The sequence below is a fragment of the Nycticebus coucang genome, chromosome 2, assembly GCF_027406575.1.
Source record: "Nycticebus coucang isolate mNycCou1 chromosome 2, mNycCou1.pri, whole genome shotgun sequence".
Taxonomy (NCBI): Eukaryota; Metazoa; Chordata; class Mammalia; order Primates; family Lorisidae; genus Nycticebus; species Nycticebus coucang.
The window spans coordinates 105,805,090-105,830,399 of NC_069781.1; the positions used below are offsets into that span (position 1 = coordinate 105,805,090).

Here is a 25,310-nt window from a genome sequence, read left to right on the forward strand (position 1 = left end):
TTCTTCTGTGTTCTTCCCTGTATTCTTGGAAAGAAGTGAGGTTGTAAATTCTCTGTCTCTCTCTCTCTTTTTTTTTTTTTCTTTGAAACAGAGTCTCACTCTTTTGCCCTGGGTAGAGTGCCTTGGCATCAGCCTAGCTCACAGCAGCCTCACACTCCTGGGTTCAGGAGACCTTCTGCCTTAGCCTCCTTAGTAGCTGGGACTACAAGTGTGCACCACCATGCCCAGCTAATTTTTTCTATTTTTAGTAGAGATGGGGGTCTCCCTTTTGCTCAAGCTGGTCTCTGACTTGTAGAAAAGAGGGAGCCTCCCAGAGTGCGGGGGTTGCTGGTGTGAGCCACCATGCCCAGCTTAATTTTTTTCCCTTTCTTTGTGAGACAAGGTCTTGCTCTGTTGCCCTGGCTGGAGTGCATCCTCACTACAGCCTCAAACCCCTGGGCTCAGGCAACCCTCCTGCCTCAGCTTCCCTAGTAGATGAGAATACAGGTACCTGCCACCATACTTTTCTTTCTATCTATCTATCTATCTATCTATCTATCTATCTATCTATCTATCTATCTATCTATCTATTTTTGTAGAAATGGGGTCTAACTATGTTCCCCAGTCTGGTTTTAACAGTGTGAGCCACAGAGCCCAGACTAAACTGGCATCTTGATGTTACTATTATTGACGGAGCAGCCATCAGTCTGTGTTCACCTGAGACCTCAGAATACAGCCCTTGGTCACATTCTCCAGTCACTGCTGTAATGCCATGTGTTTCTGTGCATGTTAGTCTGTAGAAATTTCTAAAGTCATTTGAAAGATTTCAAGTCATGTAAGCCTTTTTAAATAAAACTTGAATTGAAATAAAAGGAATGAGGACTTTTTTCCTCTTAAACACTGATTTGTAAATAATTTTTAATTAAACTGGTGTTAAGCCAGACTGTTAAATAAATTTCACATTAAATTATAGGAGTTTCCAAATCTTCTTTACTATCTATTATTACAAATGGACAGTTTTTTTTTTAATAAAAAAGAAATTTAACCTTCTTTTAAGTTAATTATTCGGGCTCTTTTCAACAACAAAAATCTCTGTTTACTGACTCCAATGTCTTTAATTGAATTGTCAGATCAATTTAAGTCCTTAACAGCTTTATATTCGTGGATGACTTCTGTTTTCTTTTTCTACTGGCAGAGGAAGTGTTGAATGTCAAACTACCACACAGGAGTTAACCAGCCATGCTAGAGTTTCCAATAATTATTAGAATTTTAAATAAATGATTATAGTTGTTTTTGAATGTTCATCTTGTATGATTTATATGACATGGTTGGATATTCTATGGCTCTCAAATGTGAGACTTTCTCCAGAAAAACTCCAAGCCAATCAATCCCTTGAGCTTTTCAATAATTTATTTAACATAGTTTGAAAGCTCATTCCTTTGAAATAAGTAAGGACATGGAGCAACTTCTATACTGTGAGAGCATTTGATTCAAAGTCCCATGAGGTGTGCAGCCATCCACTGTAAATAGAGGAAGATGGAGGGAGTCTTCAGTATGTCTGTAAGCTAGAGAATCATGTAAGGATTAATACGTATAATGTAGTTTCAGTATCTGATACAGAAACATTTAGAAAGACTCTGAAGCTTAGGGAGCCAACTAACTACATGGTTATGAATGGCTTTGTTGTTTTGTTTAAAATTTATTAGTTATTACTTATAATGGTATCCTGAAATGATCTGACCTTGCAAAGTTACTCTTGGAAATACTTATTCATTTATTAAGGAAAGGAAGAAGTGTAGTGATGAATGAAGTTTTAACTTTTTAAAAAATACACATACCTCTTATGTTAACGAAGTAAATAAGTGTTGGGATTTCAGGGACTATCATCTTGCTCTGCTTCTGAGAAAATTACCATTCTTTTTAATGCAGATTTGACCTCTCACTTTCTGGAATTATGTAGGATCAGTCACACCCAAGCCTTTGTGTGTAGCTCCTTCTTCCAGGAGTGCTGTTTTCTGGCTCTGTGCCTGGGTGGTGGCTGATCCACATTCACAGGGTCATTTCTTTATTGTAATAGATTTCTTGACAGCTTTAATAATTATTTTCAAGTACATATTTATTTGTGCAATAAAATTTGAATATCTGAACTATCTGCACCAGAAGAGCAGTGGGTATATTAGGTGGGTAGATAGCTAGAAATCCTGCTCTCCTGGATAAGAAGGACAAGGGCAGCCCCCCAGACCTCCATCTTTTTGCCATCCACCTTTGTTTTGTCCCAAGTGATTGCTGACACTTGAGGAGGAGGGACCATCCTACTGACAATTTACCTATCAGAACTTAGCTTGCCAATTAACAAAGGATGTAGAAGATACTCTAGCCTAGCAACAGGTACAATAGGGTCTTAACTAATCACTTAGTGAGCTACAACAGCCTTAAGAATAATTATCATGTCATTAGCTTAGATCTACATTGGGTTCTACACTCCCAATGGGCTCTCGGAGAACCTTATGGGAGGTTCCCAAGTACAATAAGACTCTGCTTCCAAGGTGAACTCTGACTCACAAGGTAGGCCTGACCCAGGAGATATTAAAGAGAATCACCAGGCTATAACCCTTGCCTCTTTGACTTTTTCCTTATTGGAAAAATGGGGACTGTTCACTGTCTATGGCATAAGTATCTTGTTCTGTAAGCCTGTATCTTTCTCTTACTTTGTAAACTTGTCTTTTTCTTTCTCAATAAACTTTGTTTCATGCTTGCTTTACTTTAGGGTGTCTGGTCATTTTTCAACCAAGAGTGCTCCAAGAACCGAGCACCTAGGCAGTTGCTTGAAACCCCAATATTTTAGGATGCAGGCAGGTGCCTTGAAACCCAATAGGTACATCTGCTTTTATTCTGTGTCTGTAGTCTCTTGCAGTTGTGTTTGATAAAGTAGAAGTCACTGCAAACTCTAGTAGCAGCAGGAAAAGTCCAAGAAATGAGGGAATCTGGAGCTGCTTATAACTTGTAGAAGTTAGTATTTCTTCTCCTATAACCTGAGTGATTTTGAAATATTTATTTTAGATACTAAAAAATTTAATTTTAAAATAAGTGTAGATACTATCAGAACACTTCAATAATGTTCACTTTCTCCAGCTCAAAAAATTTAAAAATTTTCCTCATTAACTGTTGAGAATAAAATAACTATTTAAAGTTTAGAAATGATTCTGCTATACATAACTTTTGAGCACATAAAGTATAATCAGGTCACAAAATGTGATAATTATTCTAATACATGAACAAAAACACATAGCCTTTCAATGAACCCCAATTCTATAGGTTATTAGAAGTGGGTGCTCACCATGTGAGGACCTAATACCCAGCGGTTGTTGAGAACCGTTTGTGAGGAAAAAAACTAAAGTCTAAAACAGAACCTCTGCAGGAAATTACTATAATTGAGGAGTCTGATAATATAGAAGTTATTTTTAATACTGAAGCCATCTGAAAATGAAAAGATTATTGTGGGATAAAATAATAAGAGAAGATTTGAAAGTGAAATATATGCAATGAGAATCTGGCTGGTTTTTGAAGGAAACCATTTGTAAGATTCACATTTGTAGAGGAAAAAGGAGAATATCCTAAGGGGGAAAAATTATTCAGCAGAGCAATTGTACATGTTGTATGTTACTGGATGAGGAAGTTCTCACTCTGAAAAAGGGAGATTAAACTCAAATTATGCCTGACTGGACCTTCAGCCAAAGTCATATTTCTCTTTGGAATCTTACAGAAAATATAAAAGGAACAAATATTAAGAATACGGATTAAAAACATAAAATCTTAACAACTACAACATAATGATTAGATGATCTTTGCTAAAATTTTATGCAGTTTTACTTCCTTTTTATTCTTTCTTAGTTAAGTCTTGGTAGAAGTGTATCTAGCCATATTTTCCTTATCTTTGAAACAGCTTTAATTTGTGTCAGTACTATTTAAAATTTTATTTCCTTCATTGTTGGTTTAGTATTACTTCCTTCTTTACATATGTGAACATTACAGTTTTTTTTTCTTCTTGACTTGAATGCTAAACTTATTTCTTTCTCTCTTGTCTTTAAATCAATGCATTTAAGATTATAAATATTTCTGCAAATAGAGACAAGATATTCTAATCATTTAATGCAGTGAACTTCATATATCAAGCTTCTTAGTTTTGTATTGAAATCTTCTTCACCATTGTTTATTTCATCTGTTTGAGGCTTCCGCTTCTGGTATGACACACCCCTTTGAGAATTTGTCTGTAGTTGCAATTCTGTTAGTTCTGCTTCCTATACTCTAAGGTATATTGCTATATGTAAGATAATTAATCTTATATTTTCTTCAATTGAAGGATTAGTTTATCTTTTTAAAAATTTAACTGTTAGTAGAGGTTATTGCATGAAACATAGATCCCAAATTGTGGCCACTTTAGAAGAAATTTTGTGTAGTTGGTTTGTATTTCTCTGGTTTCTCTTTATAGCTATGCTTTGGGATGTAAAATTTTCCCTCCAGATATTTTTTAATCACAGAAGTTTGAAAATACTGAGTTTGTAAAAATGCATATGTCTAAACTAGGGAAGCAATCAAGACAGGTAAGAATAATATTGAAAAATGAAGGAGACAGTTTCTGCCTAATGATCAAAGACTCATGTCTTCTAAGTTTTGTCCACAGGTGAAAATCTGATCTAAATAGCCTTTCAAGGTTTCTATTCCAGACCAGTGTCACAGATCTTGTCCCACAGCTGATGGGAGTGTTGGTATAGTTCTTGACCACTGGAGAGTCTGTTTGTTTTTTGCTCCTAGTGCCTGAAGCTTGCTTGTCCTGGAATCCCCAGGTTGAGGGACAATGGGCTGGGAGTGTCCCCACTCCCCCCACCCACCATATGAACAAGAAGCCCCCAGCTCTATGCAGTGAGGCTGGTTGTGGCCAACCCTGTCCCATAGGATGCTTTAATTCCTAATACTGATTTTAAGATCATCTCCTGATTCTCCTTGCCTGCTTTGCATTTCTGTAACTTTAATTATCCATGAATATGTTACTCATGCTTTTAAAATAAGGTTTTATTATCTTAAATACTTTACCTTTTTAATGTGTCCCATTATTGAGAATTATATTCGGCCCAGGGGAGGCAGCTAATAACTATTTGTTTATAACTGATAAATTAATTTGGTGGGTCTTTAAATTATTTAAACCTCTAAGAATATAATATTTTTCTTTTAGTAGTTCCCATAACCAGACTTTTGCTAGTTGTGTGGAAATTCGTAACAATAAACAGTTAATACTGATAAATCCTGCCCATGAACACAAATAAGGCACAAACCCAAAGGATTATGCCTAGTGAGGTCATGTAAGTAGAAGGTATGAAAGCAGATTTCACCTCAAGGCAATATGAAATCAGAGACTCAAATCTTAACCACTGTGTTATAAAACCTCCTGCTGTTATACTTGAGTCATGTTTAATTTAATTATCCTTTTCATTTTGATGAAAATGTTTTAATTCTTCAATTAAAAAGATTAAAATTGTTATGTTTGGGGATGTAAAATTGTCCCTTTAGATTTTTTTATTTTTTAATATCTGGAGTTTGAAAATACTGAGTTTGTAAAAATGTTCACATCTAAACCAGGGAACAAGTCAAGACAAGTAATATATTAAGAACTGAAGAAGGCCAGGAATGGAGGTTCAAACCTGTAATTCTAGCACTTTGGGATGCTGACGTGACTGGATTATCTGAGCCCAGGAGTTCAAGACCAGCCCGAGTGAGAGAGAGACGCTGTTTCTACTAAAAAATAGAAAAACTATCCTGGCGTTGTGGTGGGTAGGTGCAGTCTCAGACACTTGAGAGGATGAGGCAAGAGGATTGCTTGAGCCAAAGACCTTGATATTGCTGTGAGCTATGATTACACCAAGGCACTCTGCCCAGGGCCATGGAGTGAGAATGACTCAAAAAAAGGAAAAAGAGCTTTATACCTAGTACTCTGGTAGGTCAAGTTGGGTGGATTGCTTGAGCTAAGGAGTTTGAGCCAAGCCTGAGCTAGAGAAAGACTCTGTCTCTAAAAGTGGCTGGGCATTGTGGTAGGTGCCTGTAGTTCTAGCTACTTGGGAGGCTGAGGCAAGAGGATTGCTTCAGCCCAGAAGTCTGTGATTGATGTAAGCTATGATACCATGGCACTGTACTGAGGGTGCCACACTGTCTCAAGCAAAAAAAAGAAAAACAGAAAAGGAACTGAAGACAGTTTATGTACATGGAAAATAATAAATAGCGTGGCATAACCCAAAACAAAGATTAATTTGCCTCATAGATACTCAGGAACTTACTAGTGAGGATCTTAGTCAATAGCAGAAATTGTGAATAGGTAAGTCTGAGTTCAATACATTCCCCAAATAATTTCCATCTCCAAAGTCATGTTGAGGCTGCAGGGGCCAGGGGAAAACTTCCCTTTCACCCTCTAAAGTTTCTCTGAAAATCACTGACAAAAGACAGATTAATAAGAGAAAAAGGCATGCAAATGTAATCATCATTTTATGTGACACAGAACCTAAAGACCAAAAATACAGGACAAATTATCCATTTTTATGCTTTGGCTCAACAAAGTATAGACAGGCATTTAGAAATATGATCAGACAAAAAGGGCATGATCTAGGTGAATATACTGAGTTGGGATTTGTGGAGCATCACTTCTTTCTGGGTATAGGGCAGGACCCTCTCATGGGTAGGGGGTTCTCATGCCCTAAAGTCAAACAAAGTAGATCAACTAATTTCTTTATGGCTAGTTTTTACACAGATAATATTTTACACAGGTAATATTTTTATATTTACACAGACAGATGGGTAATATTTTTAGATTTTATTGTTAACCTTGAAGGAGCATAAGAGGCCAGACACAAAGGGCAGGAGAAGGTCAGAGAGAGCAGCTTCTGGGGTATTGTTTTCTGAGCCCCAACAATGCCTGTGGCCATTGCCATCCATGACTACACAAACACAGAAGAAAATAAGGTTTTCCTAACTCGGTAAGTGAAGCAGCCAGTGTAAAGGGGATGTCTTCTTCAGTTTCCATTTAAAGGAGAGTACCAGGATAACTCTACAGGAGAGAAGCCACATAGGGGGAATTGAAACTACATTGTGTGCTCCAGGCTGGGAAACCAAATTTTCCTTGACCTAAAACAATTTAAGGAATATCAATCAGAGGTAATCCTCACCCCCAAAAAAAGGATATTTGGCCAAGTCTAGGGAGACACATTGGTTGTTAAAAATGGGGGGAGCTAGGGCCACTGGCATTTAGTGGGTAGAGGCCAAGGATGCTGCTATGCATCTTAGAAGGCCCAGGACAGCCTTAACAACAGAGAATTATCCTTTCTATAAGGTCAATAGTGCTTAGGTCCAGAAACCCTGCCATTAATGCATAGATCTTATTAAAAAAAAATTGAAAATTAGAAAATTATGAAGCAACCTCAAAATCCTGGGTTCAGGTGATCCTTTTGCCTCAGCCTCCCAAGTACTTGGGACTACAGGAACCTGCCACAATACCCAGCTAAGTTTTTCTTATTTTTAGTAGAAATGGGGTCTCATTCTTGCTCAGTCTGGTCTTGAACTGTTGAGCTCAAGCAATCTTCCCACCTTAGCCTCCCAGAGTTGTAGGATTACAGGTGTGAGCCACTACACCCCACATAATGTTTAATACCATAAGTTTCTGCTCTCAATTGAAATGTAAATTATTTTTTATTGTTGGGGATTCATTAAGAGTACAAAGAACCAGGTTACACTGCTTACATTTGTTAGGTGAAGACCCACTTCTATTTGTGTCCTGCCTCCAAGAAGTGTATCACACACCATAACCCCCACCACCTCCCTCTTTTGCTCTCTCTGCTCCCCCATTCTGCCACCCCCTGCCATGTACTAGCATCAATTGTCCTCATATCAGAATTGAGTACATTGGATTCTTGCTTCTCCGTTCTTGTGATGCTTTATTAAGAAGAATGTGTTCAATTCCGTCCAGTTTAATACAAAAGATGTAGTTACCATATTTTTTGTGGCTGAAAAGTATTTCTTGGTACGCATATACCATGGCTTGTTCATCCATTCTCTGGATTTGTGGGCATTTAGGTTGTTTCCACAATTTGGCAGTTCTAAATTTAGCTGCAATAAACAGTCTAGTGCAATGGTTCTCATGATACAAGGACTTTTTTTTTTTCTTCTGGGTAGATGCCCAGTAATGGGATTGTAGGATCAAGTGGTAGGTCTAGTATGAGTTCTTTGAGGATTTCCCATATGTTCTTCCAAAAAGGTTGTATTAGTTTGCAGTCACACCAGCAGTGTGAAATGTTCCCTTCTTTCCACGTTCACTCAAAGCTGCCAGCTCCACATACACATCCTCTCAAAGCTGCCAGTATCTGCAGCTTTGAGATTTTGTGATGCGGACCATTCTCACTGGGGTTAGGTGATATCTCGGGGTAGTTTTGATTTACATTTCTGTGATGATTAGGGATGATGAACATTTTTTCATATGTTTGCTAGCCATTCATCTTTCTTCTTTAAAGAAGTTTCTATTCATCTGTCTTTCTCATTGATATAAGGGATTGTTTGCTCTTTTTATGTTGATTAATTTGAGTTCTCTGTAGATACTAATTATCAAGCACTAGGCCAATTCATAACATGCAAATATCTTTTCCCATTCTGATGGTTGTCTATTTTCTTTGGTTGATGTGTCCTTAGCTGTGAAGAATCTATTCAGTTTAATTAAGTCTCATTTGGTTCTTTTTGTTGTTACAATTGCCACTGGAATCTTCATAAAGTCGTTCCCTAGGCTGATACCTTCAAATGTTTTCCCCATATTTTCTTCGAGGATTTTTGTTTCATGCCTTAGATTTAGATCTTTTATCTATCTTGAATCAATTTTAGTGAGTGGAGAAAGGTGTGGGTCCAGTTTCAATCTTTTGCATGTGGTTATCCAGTTCTCCCAGCACCATTTGTTGAATAGGTATTCTTTTCCCCACAGTATTTATTTATCTTGCTTTATTTATCAAAGATCAGGTGGCTGTAAGATATTAGTTTCATCTCATGGTTTTCTATTTGGTTCCAGATGTCTATGTCTCCATTTTTGTGCCAATACTATGCTGTTTTGATCACCATGGCCTTGTAGTACAGCCTAAAGTCTGGTAGGCTGATGCCCCCCGCTTTGTTTTTATTACTAAGAATTGCTGTAGCCATACAGGTTTTTTTGTGTTCCATACAAATCAAAGAATTACTTTTTCCTAATTTTGAAAGTATGATGTTAGTATTTTAATGGGGATTGCATTTCATCTATAGATTGCTTTGGGAAGTATAGACGTTTAAACAATGTTGATTCTTTTTAGCCATGAGCATGGTATGTTGTTCTATCTGTTAATATCTTTTGCTATTTCCATTCTTAGGGTTTCATAATTTTCTTTATAGAGGTCCTTCACCTCTTTTGTTAGGTATATTCCTAGGTATTTCAATTTCTTTGAAGCCATGGTGAAGGGAGTTGTGTCCTTGGCTAGCCTCTCATCTTGGCAGTTCTTGGTGTATACAAAGGCTACTCACTTGTGGACATTGATTTTTTTTTTTAATTAAATCATAGCTGTGTACATTTATGTGATCATGGAGCACCATACACTAGTTTCATAGACCGTTTGACACTTTTCCATCACAGTAGTTAACGTTGCCTTCCTGGCATTTTCCTAGTTATTGTGCTAAGACATTTACATTCCACATTTACTAAGTATCACAGATACCCTAGTAAGATGCATTGCAGGTGTAATCTCACTAATCCCCCTCCCTCTGCCCACCTCCCCCCCCCCGTATCCCCTTCTCCCTATTCTTAGGTTGTAACTGGGTTATAGCTTTCATGTGAAAGTCATAAATTAGTTTCATAGTAGGGCTGAGTACATTGGATACTTTTTCTTCCATTCTTGAGATACTTTACTTAGAAGAATATGTTCCAGCTCCATCCACGTAATCATGAAAGAGGTAAAGTCTCCATCTTTCTTTAAGGCTGCATAATATTCCATGGTGTACATATACCACAATTTATTAATCCATTCATGGATCGATGGGCACTTGGGCTTTTTCCATGATTCAGCAATTATGAATAGGGCTGCAATAAACATTCTGGTACAAATATCTTTGTTATGGTGTGATTTTTGGTCTTCTGGGTATATACCTAGTAGAGGAATTATAGGATTGAATGGCAGATCTATTTTTAGATCTCTAAGTGTTCTCCATATATCTTTCCAAAAGGAATGTGTTAATTTGCATTCCCATCAGCAGTGTAGAAGTGTTCCCTTTTCCCACATCCATGCCAACATCTCTGGTCTTGGGATTTTGTGATATAGGCTAATCTTACAGGAGTTAGATGATATCTCAAAGTACTTTTGATTTGCATTTCTCTGATGATTAAAGATGATGAGCATTTTTTCATATGTCTGTAGGCCGCGTGCCTGTCTTCTTCAGAGAAGTTTCTCTTCAAGTCTCTTGCCCAGCCTGCGATGGGATCACTTGTTCTTTTCTTGCTTATACGTTTGAGTTCTCTGTGGATTCCGGTTATTAAACCTTTGTCGGAGACATACCTGCAAATATCTTCTCCCATTCTGAGGGCTGTCTGCTTGCTTTACTTACTGTGTTCTTGGCTGTGCAGAAGCTTTTTAGTTTGATCAGGTCCCAGTAGTGTATTTTTGAAGCTGCTTCAATTGCCTGGGGGGTCCTCCTCATAAAATACTTGCCCAGGCCCATTTCTTCATGGTTTTTCCCTGCACTCTCTTCTAGTATTTTTATAGTTTCATGTCTTAAGTTTAAATCTTTAATCCAGTGAGAGTCTATCTTAGTTAATGGTGAATGGTGTGGGGCCAGTTTCAGTCTTCTGCAGGTTGGCATCCAGTTCACCCAGCACCATTTGTTAAATAGGAAATCTTTTCCCCATTGAATGTTTTTAATTGGCATGTGAAAGATTAAATAATGGTAAGTAGCTGGATTCAGCTCTTGGTTCTCTATTCTGTTCCAGACATCTACTTCTCTGTTTTTGTGCCAGTACCATGCTGTTTTGATCACTATTGATTTGTAGTATAGTCTGAGATCTGGTAGCATGATTCCTCCTGCTTTGTTTTTATTTCTGAGTAATGTCTTGGCTATTCGAGGTTTTTTTCTGATTCCATATGAAACGAAGTATTGTTTTTTCAAGATCTTTAAAGTATGACAGTGGAGCTTTAATAGGGATTGTGTTAAAATTATATATTGCTTTGGGAAGTATGGACATTTTAATGATGTTGATTCTTCCCAACCATGAACTTGGTATGTTTTTCTATTTGTTAACATTTTCAACTATTCCTTTTCTTATAGTTTCATAGTTCTCTTTATAGAGATCTTTCACGTCCTTTGTTAGATAAACTCCCAAATATTTCATCTTCTTTGGCACTACTGTGAATGGAATAGAGTCCTTAACTGTTTTTTCAGCTTGACTATTATTGGTATATATAAAAGCTACCGATTTATAAATGTTGATTTTGTAACCTGAGACGCTGCTGTATTCCTTGATCACTTCTAAGAGCTTTATAGTAGAATCCCTTGTGTTTTCCAGATATACAATCATATTATCTGCGAAGAACAAATGTTTGATCTCTTCTGACCCTATGTGGATACCCTTGATCACCTTTTCTTCCCTAATTGCAATGGCTAAAACTTGCATTACAGTGTTAACGAGCAGTGGAGACAATGGGCAGCCTTGTCTGGTTCCTGATCTGAGTGGAAATGATTTCAATTTAATTCCATTCAATACGATATTGGCTATGGGTTTGCTGTAGATGGCCTCTATCAGTTTAAGAAATGTCCCTTTTATACCAATTTTCTTAAGTGTTCTGATCATGAAGGGATACTGGATATTATCAAAAGCTTTTTCTGCATCAACTGAGAGAGTCATATGATCTTTGTTTTTTATTTTTTTATGTGCTGAATTATACGTATAGATTTATGGATATTGAACCAGCCTTGAGACCCTGGGATAAAACCCACTTGGTCATGATGTATAATTTGTTTGATGTGTTTCTGGATTCTGTTTGTTAGGATCTCATTAAATATGTTTGCATCTATATTCATTAGTGATATTGGTCTATAATTTTATTTTCTTTTTGGGTCTTTTCCTTTTTTGAGGATCAGGGTGATGTTTGCTTCATTGAACATGTTGGGTAGTCTTCCTTCTTTTTCTACCTTTTGGAACAGGTTGAGTAATATAGGTAGTAATTTCTCTTTAAAGGTTTGGTAGAATTTTGATGTGAAACCATCTGGTCCCAGGCTTTTCTTTGTAGGGAGGTTTTGTATAGTTGATGCTATTTCAGAACTTGATATGGGACTGTTTAACATTTCCACTTGATTCTGGTTAAATCTTGGAAGGTGACATGCTTCCAAGTATTGGTCAATTTCCTTCAGATTTTCATATTTCTGAGAATAAAGTTTCTTGTAATATTCATTAAGGATTTTTTGAATTTCTGAGGAGTCTGTTGTTATTTCGTCTTTGTTGTTTCTGATTGATGAGATTAGAGATTTTACTCCTTTTTTCCTGATTAGGTTGGCCAAAGGTTTATCTATTTTATCGACCTTTTCAAAAAACCCACTTTTTTATTTATTGATCTGTTGTATAATTCTTTTGTTTTTTATTTCATTTAATTCTGCTCTAATTTTGGTTATTTCTTTTCTTCTACTAGGTTTGGGGTTGGAATGTTCTTCCTTTTCCAATTGCTTGAGATGTCCCATTAAGTTGTTAACTTCCTCTCTTTCCATTCTCTTGAGGAATGCTTGCAGAGCTATAAATTTCCCTCTTAGGACTGCCTTTGCCGTATCACAGAGGTTCTGATAATTTGTGTCTTCATTGTCGTTTTCTTCCAAAAATTTGGCAATTTCTTTCTTGATCTCATCTCTAACCCAGCTATCGTTCAGCATAAGGTTATTTAGCTTCCATGTCTTTGTATGAGTATGCAGATTCCTGTTGTTACTGAGCTCAACTTTTATTCCATGTTGGTCCAAGAAGATGCAAGGAATGATTTCTATTCCTTTAAATTTACTGAGGTTAGACTTGTGGCCTAAGATGTGATCGATTTTGGAGTAAGTTCTGTAGGCTGATGAGAAATATGTGTACTCACTTTTGTTGGGATGAAATGTTCTGTAGATGTCTGCTAAATCCAAATGTTGGATGGTTAGGTTTAAATCTAAGATTTCTTTGCTCAGCTTCTTATTGGAGGATTGATCCAATATTGCCAAAGGAGTATTGAAATCTCCGACTATTATGGAGCTGGAGGAAATCAAGTGGCTTATGTCTGTTAGCGTTTCTTTTATAAATTGATGTACATTCTGGTTGGGTGCATAGATATTAATAATTGAAATCTTATCATATTGAGTATTACCCTTGAAAAATATGAAGTGACCATTCTTATCCTTCCTTACTTTTGTTGGTTTAAAGCCTATTGTTTCTGCAAATAAAATTGCAACACCTGCTTTTTTCTGATTACCATTTGCCTAAAATATGGATGACCATCCTTTCACCCTGAGTCTATATTTGTCTTTTAAGTTAAGATGTGATTCTTGTATGCAACAAATATCTGGCCTGAGTTTTTGTATCCATTCAGCTAACCTATCTCTGTTTCAGTTTAAGCTGTTCACATTGATGGAGAATATTGATAAGTCTGGTAAAATTTTGGGTATCGAGTTTTTCAGAAGTCCAGTGGACATTTTTAATCCTTTTGCCACTGTGTAAGTTGGAGTTTGATCAAAAGTTTCTGAGTGAGTTTACTTTTGTTGTAGAGGAATGGGTTGGTCATTATGGAAGATAGGTCTGAGGATATCCTGGAGAGCTGGTTGGGTTATGGCAAATTTCTTCAACATATGAATGTCATTAACGTATTTAATTTCTCCATCATAAATGAAACTCAGTTTAGCTGCATACAGGATCTGGTTTGAAAGTTATTTTGCTGTAGGAGATTAAAAGTCAATGACCACCCTCTTCTGGCTTGAAAGGTTTCAGCAGAGAGATCTGCAGTCATTCTAATATTCTTCCCTTTGTAGGTAATGGCTTTCTTATATCTGGCTGCTTTGAGAATCTTCTCTTTCATATTAGCTTTAGTGAAGTTAATTATGATATGCCTGGGGGATGTCTTGTTGGGGATGAGTCGTGCTGGGTGTCTGCAGCTGTCTGCTATCTGAATTTCAGAATCTCTTGGCATGTCTGAAAAATTCTCTTTTATAATTTCATGGAAAGTGCCTCTGTGCCTAGCAAGGCCACTTCATCGGTTTCAGGGATTCCAATGAGTTGGATATTAGCCTTCTTTGAATTATCCCAGAGCTCTCTGAGAGAATGATTCGTTTTTGCTCTCCGTTTCTCTTCTTCTTTGAGAGTTTGGGAGCATTCAAAGGCTTTGTCTTCAATGTCAGAAGTCCTTTCTTCTCCTTGCTCCACTCTGTTAATGAGGGATTCTACTCTATTTTTCAGATCTTTGAGGGCTTGCTTCAGTGTGTCTAAGTCTTTGATGGTTTTGTCTTTAAATTCATTAAATTCTTGAGACAAATTTTGAATTTCTCCTTAAATTCCTAATTCCATTTTATTAATCTTGTTTGCAATCCAAATTCTGAGTTTGATTTCTGACATCTCAGGCAGTTGTTTGTGAATGGGATCTTCAATTACATCTGCCATATCTTTCCTTGGGGGTGGGTGGGTTGATCTATTGTGGTTATTCATGTTACCAGAGTTTTTCCCCTTATTCTGCCCCTTGATTGTTTTACTCCCTTTGATTTTTCCCCTGGAGCTTTGTCAAGGACCTGTACAGTGCTGTGGTCTGAGAAACTGGGGCCCTGTTAGGAGTGGTGGGGCTAAGTGTTCTCTCTTGTTTTCACCTGGTTTCTGTTAAACCCTAGTGAAACAGTTACTCTGGGTTGAAGACTCAGCTGTGGAGAAATACTAGCAATTAAGTCTCCCCACCCACCACAGGCAACAATTGGAAAAGGAAAATCAAACCTCCTTACAACCATACACCCAAGGCACCACCTGAATAGTCCTCAGACGATTAGCTCAGTTCAAAGGGTCCAAATCAATTGTCTCAGTCAGCACCTGTCTTGGGTGGGAGAGTTTAAGAGGTCTCTGGTAACTGGATAACAGGTGTCTGGTTGACTACTCTGATATGGCTTCCTCCAGTGCTGCGTGGAGTCCAGAGGAGCCACCCAGCAAATAGATAAGTTTGGGAAGGTTGGTGCCTCTTTCCACACCTTGCAGCTCTGTGTCTCAGGGCTGTGACCCAGTCAGTTGTCTGCAGTGGGCAGATACTCCAGAGACTTGCACCTCCCTAAATCACAGGGAAGTCTGTATCTGCTCGTCCAGGCCGCTGCTCTCTGCCTCTATCCAGTAGGGCGTGGTGAGGCCTGTCAACCTTGGGCACTTGATGGAGGCTAGGGTTGTTCACTCAGTTCCAGCCCCACCCTTAGTTTATGTTACTGGCTGAACAGAACAACCCTGTGGGAGTTTGTTTCTGACCCTGCTAGATTCCTCTGCAGAGGAGAGGCTGATTTGAGTTCCTAGAACCTGTGCCTCAGGCCCTGTCTTTACTCCTGCAGGTTTGTATTCGCAGCCCGATTAGTTGTCACCTGTAGGCTCTTGGCCTCCTTTGTCTATAGGCTGATCTCCTGAGGGCCAGGTGTGTCTTAGGCTCAGTAAAGCGTTCCTCTGGATCAGCCCCACCCTGGGAGTTTCCTGGCTCTGTGCATGCATTTTCTGGTCCCCGCATTCCACCCAGGCCAGTACCGCCTCTGGCAAACCCTTTACTCACAGGGCCTGTGTTTCAGTACCAGGTCTGTTCCGTGGTGGTTGCATCTATGAAGATGCCCGGCCTCATGTGGTTGCCCAGGGAGATAGGAGGAGTGGCTACAGGATATCTGGGAGTGGGCCTTGTTATTGCTAAAGACGGCTGCTGCTGTGTACCTCAGGACACCGCTGCTACGGCGTGATTCCCTCTTAGCCAACTGCAATCTCCTCACTTTTGTGCTGCAGAATCTGCACTGTGCAGCTGCAGTCCAGGGCCTGTCCACATCTCATGGGAAATCACCCAAGAATCTGGACTCCTGGGGGCAGGCATCCAGACCTCAGAGTGAGAGTGGAGGGGAGTTCTGGGAGCTCAGAGTTGCAGGTCATAACACCAAGCTCCTTGAGAGCAAATGAGCAAATAAACAGATACAAAGGCTACCAGACACACAAGCCCATAGATACGGAAACAGACGGAGACACATAGACATACAGACAACAGCCACGACAACAGCAACATAAAAACATCTGCAATAAAAATAGTGATAATCATAAAATAATTGAAAAAAATAGAAAAAGAAAAATGTGGTGTTTGTAGAAAGGTTAAAAGAGAAGAAAGGATAAATTAAAAATAGAAAAAATAGATAATAAAAAATATATCTATATAAAAAGTAATAATAAAAAATTAACAAAAGCTCCTCCAATGAAATGGTGAGGAAAAAACAGAACAAAACAAACAAAAAAAAAAAAAAAAAGAGAAAAGGAGAAAAGAAAAAAAAAGGCACCAACCACAAAAATATTATTCTTTTATGTAGAAATGTACATCTATATGTATGACGTAGAGATCAACTTTCGTAGGAATATATTCACACTGCAATATACTTTCTGGGTACCCGGTGTTGCTGTGAGTTGTTTCCAGGCTTATACCTGATTCAAGGTTTATACTGTTTTAATGGTAACCACCTTGCATGGCCGATCGCCATTTTGGAGTTTCTGTAAAAGTTTGTCATCTAAGTGTTGTGTAACCTCGGCTGTTCTGCTCCAGAGAGCACTCGTGACCAACCTTCCCACTCAGTGTAGGAGTCCACGCTTCTCAAATATTTCCACTCTGCTCCCAGTTTCTCCTGCAAACTGGTGAATGCAATCAGCTATGGGGGAGGGTGCTTCTGGGTTTGCACAGCTGCTGGCGGGTTCCGCGGCTGTAGCTGGTTCCTGCGGCTGTAGCCGGTTCCTGTGACCGGAGCAGTCGGGGACCTTATTCTGAGTTTTATGATTCAGAGTTTCCCTTTTGGATGGGGACCCTCCAGTTTGCTGGGCAGCCTGAACCGCCAGCCCCCTCCAACATTCTCCACCAGGAATGCTATTCAATCACTCCTGGACTGGGGGAAGGTGCCCACCCTTTTGGGTAGTTCAAAATGTCTGTTTCCTGGGCGGAATTGCTTCCCTTCAGTTTTCCGTCAGGTTGCCCAGCTCCCCATGGTTTTGAGTGGCTTTCCTTACAGATGCCTTCCTCAGTTCAGGAATAAATATTTGTCAATTGTGTTTTGTCAGCATTTGCAAGCTGCTGTCCTCCCTAAGGGAGGGGCCTGCTGGCCAGCACGGCCAAGCAGGGAAGAATATCTACAACAGAGTCTGTGGTTTTAAGTTACCCCTCATATATAGTAATCCATCAATTCACTGAGCATCTCCAGCTATTCGTCCACACCAATAATTCACACATGGGGAAGGTCCAGACCCCCATTCCTCTCACCTGATGGCTTGGGAGAGGTGGGCTACATGTCCGTCCTGTCTGCCATCATGCTCCACCTCCCTGGACATTGATTTTATGTCCTGAGACATGACTGTACTTTTTATCACTTGCAGGAGTCTTGGTGTGAGTCTTTGGGGTTTTCTAAGTATAAGATCATATCGTTGACAAAGATGGAGATTTTGACTTCCCCTGCCCCCATTGGATGCCCTTTATTACCTCCTCTTGCCTGATTGTATTAGCTAGAACTTCCAGCACTATGCTGAATAGTAGTAGTACTAGAGAACAACCTTGTGTTGTTCCAGTTCTGAGTAGAAAAGCTTTCAGTTTCACTCCATTCAGTATAATATCAGCTTTGGGTTTGTTGTAGATGGCTTTGATCAGTTTAAGAAATGGCCACCTATGCCTATTTTCTTCAGAGTTCTAATTAAAAAAGGATGTTGAATTTTTTTTTTCTTTTGGTTGCAGTTTGGCTGGGGCCAAATTTTAACCCTCCACCCTCGGTATATGGGGCCGGTGCCCAACTGAGCCACAGGTGCCACCTAAGGATGTTGAATTTTATCAAATGCTTTTTCTGCATCTGTTGAGAGGATCATATGATCTTTGTTTTTGTTTTGGTGGATATGGAGAGGAGTTACATTTATGGACTTGGGTGTGTTAAACCAGACTTGTATCCCTGGGATGAAACCTACTTGATTGTGATGTAGGACTTTTTTAATAAGAAACTGTAATCTCTTGGATAGGATTTTATTGAGAATTTTTGCATCTATATTCATTGGTGAAATTGGTCTGAAGTTCTTTTTATTTGGCCCTTTCAAGGTGATGTTTCCTTCATAGAATGTGCTGGGGAAGATCCCCTCCTTCTCCATTTTTTGAAATAGTTTCTGTAGAATGGGTATCAATTCTTTTAAAGGTTTCATAGAATTGTGGAGGGAAGCCATCTGGACCAGAGCATTTTTTTTGCTGGGAGATTTTTTAAATTGTTTCTTTGATTTCCGTGGTTGAAATTGGTCTGTTCAGAAGACCTATATATTCTTGATTAAGTCTAGGGAGAGGGTGTGATTCCAAGCATTGATACATTTCCTCCACATTATAAAATTTCTGGGTGTAGAGTTTCTTGTAATATTCAGAGATAATTTCTTGTATTTCTGTGGCATCTGTTGTTATTTACCCTTTATCATTTCTGACTAAGGTTAGTAGAGACTACTTTTCTGTTTTCTGTAAGTCTGACCAAAGTTTTATCTATTTAATTTATTTTTTCATAAAAACAATTTTTTACTTTGCTAATTTTCTAAATGATTTTTTCTTGTTTGTTTTCAGTTTCATTAGTCTCTGATTTAATTTTGATTTTTTTTTCTTCTGCTGGGTTTAGGATTAAATTGTTCTTCTATTTCCACTTCCATGAGATGGTTTGTGAGTGTGTTGATGTGCTCTCTTTCTGTTTTTCGAATGTAGGCATCTAGTGCAATAAATTTTCCTCTCAGGACTGCTTTTGCTGTATCCCACAGGTTTTGGTTAACTTGTGTCTTCATTATTGTTAAGTTTGAAGAAATTAATTTTATCTCTTCCTGAACCCAACTATTATTCAGTAGAAAGTTGTTTAATTTCCATGCCTTTGTGTGGGGATGAACATTTTTGTACAAGTTGAGTTCTACCTTTATAGTCTTGTGGTATGAGAAGATACAAGGTATAATTTCTATTCCTTTAATTTTGCTGAGGTTTGATTTATATCCTAGGATGTAATCTATTTTGGAGTATGTGCCACAAGCAAAGGTATATTCTTTTACTTTGGGATGGTATGTTCTGTATATGTCTATTAATCCCATTTGTTCTAGGTCATGTTTAAGTCCTTTTTATCTTTGTTTAGTTTCTGTTTAGAGGAGCTATTCAGTTCTGTCAGAGAAACTGGGTTTAAAGTCCCCTGTATTATGGTGTTATGGGATATAATATTGATTAGACCCATCAAGGTCTATGTAATAAATCTGGGAGCATTTAAGTTAGGTGTGTAAATGTTTAAAATTGAGATGTATTCTTGTTGTATTATTCCTTTGACCAGTATGAAATGTCCATCTTTGTCTTTCTTAACTTTAGTCACTTTGAATCTGCTTGTATCTGAGAATAAGATTGCAACCCCTCCTTTCTTCTGATTCCCGTTTGCTTAAAATATTGTTTTCCATCCCTTAACCCTGAGTTTTGATTTGTCTTTCATAAATACTACTCATTTATTGAGAGCATTGACAAGCTTGGTAGGATATTATTCATCTTGTTGTGAGAAAGTCAGTTGTGTAGTTTTATCCTTTACACCACTGTGGAAGCTATGTTTTGTCCTTTAGCTTCTAGTATTTACTTTGGTGGTGGTCCATTGTGGTGTTCATTTTTGAAAATAGGTTCAAGTATTTCCTATAGTTTTGGTCTTGCTGTAGTACATTTCTTCAGTGCTTGTATATCCACAAAAGATTTGATTTCTCCATCAACTTTACAGGTTAATTTAGTGGTATGCAGAATTCTGGGCTGAAAAAGTTGTTTTGTTTAAGGGTATTGAAGGTGATGACCATGATCTTCTGGCTTGGAAAGTTTCAGTTGAAAAGTCTCCTGTCATCCTAATAGCTCTGCCCCTGTAGGTCAGTTGTTGTTTACTCCTAGCTGGTTGCAATATTTTCTCCTTCATCTTGACTTTGAACAGGTTCATTACAATGTGTCTTGGAGAAACTCTGTTAGAGTTGAGATGATTCGGGTTTTGATAACTACCTGAAAGTAAAGTCGGAATCTTCAGTAAAATGTGGGAAGTTTTCATTTATGATAGTCTCCAGTAGGGCTTCCCTATCTTTGGGACAATCTTTTTCCCCTTCAAGGATTCTTATTATTCATATGTTTGAATGCTTCATGGAATCTCGTAGTTCTCTATGTGTCTGCTCTGATTTCTTGCTCTTCTTTTCTGCCTCAGTAACTACTTGGGTTAACTAGAACACTTTATCATCTAACTCTGATGTTCTTTCTTCTCCATGGTCTAATCTATTTTTGATATTTTCTACTGCATCTTTATATTCCCTGACTGTCTCCTTCATTTCTTTAAGCTCTGCCATAGCCTTTCTATATTCTACTTTAGTTCTGTCTTTCCATTTTCTCATCCATTCCCTTTATTTTCTTAATAATCCATATTTTAAATTCTCTTTCCATCAAATCCATTAATTCTTTATAGGAGGAGTCTTCTGTAATAGCTGCCTCATGGTCCCCTGGAGGACTTGCTCTATTTTGTTTTGGAATGGTGCCTAAATTTTTCAGTTGGTTCCTCCTCATGTGTACTTTCTTCTTGTTCACCTCCTTGTGCTCCTTTTGCCTTCTCACTTCCTCCTTTGCTTCAAATTACATCGTCTCAGAGTTTAGGTGATGAAGAGGCCTTTGGTATAAGTCCAAAAGGAGGAGAAAGGTAAAGAGTGAGCAGGGAGAAACAAGAGAAGAATAAATAAAAAGGATAAAAGAAGGAAAACATTAAAGAAAAGAAAGAAAAAAAGGGGGAAGTGAGAATAACAGAAAAAAAATTGAAGAACAGGTGATAGGAAGAGAGTATGAGAGAGATGGAAGAAATGGTATTGATCAGCATGGTGGTAAGGCCTTGCCTGTAACTCAAGGATTTTGGGGGGCTGGACTGGGTGGGTTCCTGAAAGTCAGGAGCTCCTTAAGAGCCTGATCAGAGCCAAACTCTTCCTGTGCCAAAAATAGGAAGACAAGAAATACAGCAAAAATGAAAACAGGAAGGAAAAATTAAGTAAGGTTGAAAACAAGATAGAAAAATTCTGTAGCATGAACTTGCCAATACTTTCCTCCTAGGGCCAAAGGTAGAGAGGTCTTTTAACTACCTTGAGCCATACTACTGCTGTGGCCTACCTGCCAGACCATAGCAGTGTTACCCCAGCTCTCAGCAAAAAAACAAAAAAGCTATTAAAATAAGAATAGATAAAGGAAAGTTAAAATATCATTATATCAAATAAAGGAGAGGTAAGTGGAGTGGAGTAAGGAAAGAAAGGAGAGATTTTGTGAAGAGTTGAAGACAGAGCAGTTGCAGCTGCATTGTTGACCTCAAGCAGTACTTGGCTTCTCCATGTAGTACCCAGGAGTAGGAGACTTGGAATTGAATCTCTTCTCCCTCCCCCTTCCTGTTTTTTCACTTTGTGAAGAACCTTATCATCAAACACAATGGCTAGCAATGTTACCAACAATACAGACCCTCTGTCCATGAACTCCCATGTATTTATTGGGAATCTCAATGCTCTTGTGGTCAAGAAGTCTGATGTGGAGGCAATTTTCTCAAAATATGGCAATATTGTGGGTGCTCTGTTCACAAGGGCTTTGCCTTTGTTCGGTATGTTAATGAGAGAAATGCCCAGGCTGCTACAGCAGGAGAGGATGGCAGAATGATTGCTAGCCAAGTTTTATATATTAATCTGGCTGCAAAGCCGAATCGAGGAAAAGCAGATGTGAAATGATCTGCAGTGGAGATTTATAGCTCCCCTTTTGACTTGGACTATGACTTTCAATGGGATTATTATGACAGGATGTACAGTTACCCAGCACGTGTTCCTCCTCCTCTTCCTATTGCTTGGGCTATGGTGCCCTCAAAATGCCAGTGTGTATCAGGAAACACCTCACAAAAGGGAAAAGTAGCTTAAATTCTAAGAGTGGACAGCAAGATTCTTCCAAGTCTAAGTGAAAGGAGATGACCTTCAGGTCATCAAGAAGGAACTGACCAAGATAAAACAAAAAGTGGATTCTTTACTGGAAAACCTGGAAAAAATTGAAAAGGAACAGAGCAAACAAGCATCAGTATAGCTGAAGAATGATAAGTCTGAAGAGGAGCAGAGCAGCAGCTCCCTGAAGAAAGATGAGACTAATGTGAAGATGGAGTCTGAGGGGGGTGCAGATGACTCTGCTGAGGAGGGGGACCTACTGGATGATGATGATAATGAAGATGGGGGAAGACCAACTGGAGCTCTTCAATGGTGATGAAAAAGAGGCTGAGGACAGAGAGGATGACGGAGACAGCGTCAATGACATGGATGACTCTTAAGCACATAGTGGGGTTTACAAATCTTATCCCATTATTTCTTTACCTAGGTGCTTGTGTAGATCAAAATTTTCACCAGATCCTCTCCCCCTAGTACCTTCACCACATGCTCACTGTTCTCCCCATTCTTGTCCTTCCCTAATTCATTAATTCATATTGCCCTGTTCCTAGTCCCATTTTCACTTTCTTTGATGCTCCTAGTAGTTCTGTTAACTTTTACCCTGTAATGTTTTGCTTTTAATTTTGATACCTCTTTATGGCTTAACAATAAAAAGGATGTATGGTTTTCATCAGTTGTCTCCAAAATAATACCTTGTTGCGCAGGGAGTACAGTTCTTGCCATTCATACATGAACTTAGTAGTTGCTTCCCTAACTGCAAAGGCAATCTCATTTAGTTAAAGTATCACCTATGAGCAGCTTTGTGTTGGAAGTATGTGTTGTACCTCATGTAAGAGTGCTAATGTGGGGCAATTCAACACAAATGTAACAATGTATTTTTATCAATGAGAGTTGCCATGTCAAATGCATCCTTTAGAAAAATAATTAGTGTAATCGTCTTAAGATTTGTTTTCTAAAGTTGATATTATGGCCTGATGTTTGGGACCTTTTTTCTTCAAAATAAGTCCGTATTAAACCAAGAATTTGAAGAAAAAAAAGAAAGAAAGGAGAAAGACAAACAGAAAAAAGAAAGGGAGGGGATATCTTAGCTGTTGTAGAAGTGATTTATGTGGGAGAGATGAGAAAGGTAAAAGAGTCTCTATCCAAAGAGAGAGTATACAGGAGTGAAATAAAGAGAATAAGGGAGGCTAAAATATTGTAAACAAACATAGGAGCCATTGCTCTTGATGAAAGTAAAAATGAAAGTTAAGAAAAGAACCAGTCAAATAAATAGCAAGTGAAACACATCAATACAACATAACAAAAAGCTCTAATAACCAAAAATAAGCAAACTCAGCAAAAAAAAAGAAGGAAAAAAAGAAAAAAATACTAACAACATCAACGAAAATAAAAAATAAAAAAATTTGTATATACATACATAGAAAAGCATATGTGTATATATACGTATATGGAAGAAGGGAAGGCACCTACTTCAGTAGGAATATATTTGTGTTGTAATATACTGCTGGGACATCAGGTGGCACTATAGTTTTAGGGGACAGACAATACAGCTGTTAACTTCTCCCTGGTTCTGAGGCATAGATCTGTTTCCCTACTTAATTTTCTGAGGTGATCACCTGATTATTTCCTCAGCATTCAGACCCTGTGGGGTTAGGATCTCAAAGCTCTCCAGAAACTTTCAGAGTCAGGTCTATTGTGTCCCTAGACAACAGTTCCAGTGGGGTGCAGGAGTCCCTGAGCCTATCACGATTGCAGGTCCAATCCCAGCAGGCAGAACTAAGAAGTGTGTATCCTGTGGGAGGCTCACTCTCACAATTTTCTTGGACCCTCCTACAATGGCCGCTCTCTGGCTGTCACGACCTTACCAGTATGGCCATTTACCTCCACCACACTGGTGGCAAATCTGTTCCCACCAGCCCACAAATTTGGTTGTTGATCACTGTTCCGTTTGGTTGCTGATCAAATTTGTTTGTTGATCACTGTTCGGTTTGCCCACTCTCCCAAGCTTTCCCCTCAATGCACAGCTTCCCCCTGAATAAAAAACTGCAAAAAGGCTTTCTCCCTTCCAGACTTCCAAAACCGAGCGGGTCACTCCCACTGGCTTACAACTAGCATGTCAGATCTTCTCCACTCCCATTCTTGCACTGTATCCAGCATCACGCCACATTGCTGGGCACCCTGAGCCACAGCTCTAGGCAAGGTCTCTGCACCAGGCACAGCCTGGATTTCTCCCATTCCTCAGTTGTACTAGGAGAACTTAGCCAAACCACCTTTTTGGTCTGCCATCTTGCTTCACCCCAAAATGTAAGTTTTTGATGAGGGAGACTGAGCCACAGATCTCCACAAGACTGCTTTTGGACTTCTTAGGCCTCAGATAAGCCTAAGGTTTGTTGTCTGAAGTAGATGAAGAAATTTAGGAGGGAGCGTAGGTGAAGATATCAAATGTCAAGAGTGGTACTGAGGTTACTGCCAGTTGAATAGTCATTTGTCTTTCATAGAACAACATTTCAAGTGGATTAAGTAGTCACCACTTGGCCAGTTCTGCATAGGAAGCGTTTATGCAAGGAAGATGTTTTATATTTTGAAAGAGGACACGTGTGAAGGACATTTCAGAATGATTTAAGTGTATACACAGGTCATGTGACAGAGTGGGGTTGGGTCGTAAGACATTTGGAAGGGCTTCGGAATTCACCATTATAAGTCTGGAGCTCATATTCATAGTATCTTAAAAGTACAAGAGCTGGTCTCATGACGGGGTGGAGCAGTTTATGCCAAAAATCACACCGGTTTAGAAAAACAATGAGGGACAGAAAGTCCCCTATAGCAAATTAGAAAAAAGGAAAACCTAGAAATAAAACTGTGTAAATTCCAGGAGTTTTACCATTTTTACCTCCACTGGTCTATGGTAAGTTTTCTCTGCTTAAGTACTAGTAACATTTTGACCCAGATAATGCCTAATTCTTTTTGGGGGGTGAGGGACAGAAAGGTCTTAGGCTGACCTGTGTACTACAGTATGTTTGGCATGTCTCTAATCTGAACCCATAAAATGCCAGTAGGACCCCTTGGTTTTAATAACCAAAAATGTTTCCATACATTTTGTTCCTTG

General features: G+C 38.6%; 1 protein-coding gene and 1 pseudogene across 6 annotated transcripts in view; both read left to right on the forward strand.

Annotated features, from left to right (window-relative positions):
• The window catches only part of LOC128576105 (contactin-associated protein-like 3), an 80,804-nt gene that overhangs the window by 34,783 nt on the left and 20,711 nt on the right, over positions 1–25,310 (forward strand). The gene's annotated exons all lie outside the window — the stretch shown is intronic.
• Positions 21,705–22,587, forward strand: LOC128576150 (heterogeneous nuclear ribonucleoproteins C1/C2-like; annotated as a pseudogene).